Consider the following 1,463-nt stretch of genomic DNA (forward strand, 5'->3'; position numbering starts at 1 on the left):
CCATTAAATATATAAAAAGTTGCAAATTCTCGCTGATCATTAGAGGTGATGAAACTTGAAATGGGACAACATTTCATAAAAAGTAGATTGCTAAAACTTAAAAACTCTGATCATATATTTTGGCAATAATATGAGAACATAAGAACTTTCAAAAACTGCTGGTCTTATGATACATTGGTGCAGCTACTTTGTTTTTGTTTTATTTTGTTTTTACATTTCAATTTTTTTCTTTAAAATGAGTGAGTTGTGTAAGGGGGTTAAATGCTTTATAGAGAAGAAAAAAACTGCTAGAACCAACTTATTCATCATCTTCTTCATCTTCATCTTCCTTGTCTTTCTCCTCTTCCTTCTTTTTCTTGCTTTTTTTCAGCCTTGACAACTCCCTTTTTTGCCACATCAGACTTTACTTTAGCTCGATATGCAACAATATCCTTTGCATATTTTTCCTTCAGCTTGGCAGCCTTCTTTTCATAAGGCTGCTTGCCATCTGCAGCAGTGTTATCCCACATCTCTCCCAATTTCTTTGCAATGTCACCAATGGATAGGCCAGGATGTTCTCTGATTTTTGGGTGATAGCACAAAACAAGAAAAAGGCCGAAGAGGGCCTCTGGTGCACTGGGATGCTTGAACAACTTTTTTGTTTCCCCTCTAGGGGGGATGTAAGTTTTCTCTTTCTCTTTCTCTCCTTGTCCACCTTTGCCATGTCTTCAAATTTTCCTTTCTCTTTAGCAGACATGGTCTTCCACCTCTCTGAGCACTTAATAGAAAACTCTGAGAAGTTGACTGAAGCATCTGGGTGCTTCTTCTTGTTCTCCTCTCGGCAAATTTGCACATGATGACATTTTGCTTCTTGGCTTCTTCAGATCTCCTCTGCCCATGTTTAATTATTTTCCTCAGTGAGGCACAGAGTCGCCCAGTGCCTGTCTGGGTCTCACTTATGCTGGTGCTATCTCTATAGAGCTCAGTGTACTGCAATGGCTGTGTCTGGGCCCATCTACTTTGGAGAGTACTTTAATAAGGTGTATGGACTTGAAAAAGTGTATACACATGACTAACATAACATAATAATAAAAAAGAAAGAAAATATGTATACACTACAAGATAGCAATTCTACTTTTAATTTACATATTGTGGTTGAACTCTGAAATGAAAAGGCATTCTCAAAACTGTCAGTGCAGCCTTGTATTAGCAAAAATTGGAAGCAACATAATTGTTCAAGAATAAGGAAATGAATAAATTAAACAGAATTTAGTAAACTCTAACAGTTAAAAAAAATGGACTGGAAGGGTACATGTCAGCATCTGTGATTCTCCTAGTGAGATAAGGAATGGTATCTCTAACACCTTATTTGTGTCTTTATTTATTTGTATTTCCTACATTTTATTTTGTAAATATCTGAGGCAAATATTGCCATATATCGGCATGCCTGGGTGGCTCAGTTGGTTAAGCATCCCTTTGGCTCA

The 1,463-nt window shown here is 36.9% G+C and overlaps 1 pseudogene; it reads right to left on the minus strand.

Annotated features, from left to right (window-relative positions):
* Positions 1-298: 298 nt before the first annotated feature.
* Positions 299-878, minus strand: LOC102738614 (high mobility group protein B1 pseudogene; annotated as a pseudogene).
* Between the last annotated feature and the right edge of the window lie 585 nt (positions 879-1,463).

The sequence above is a fragment of the Leptonychotes weddellii genome, chromosome 8 (assembly GCF_054177405.1).
Source record: "Leptonychotes weddellii isolate Sample4059 chromosome 8, ASM5417740v2, whole genome shotgun sequence".
NCBI lineage: Eukaryota > Metazoa > Chordata > Mammalia > Carnivora > Phocidae > Leptonychotes > Leptonychotes weddellii.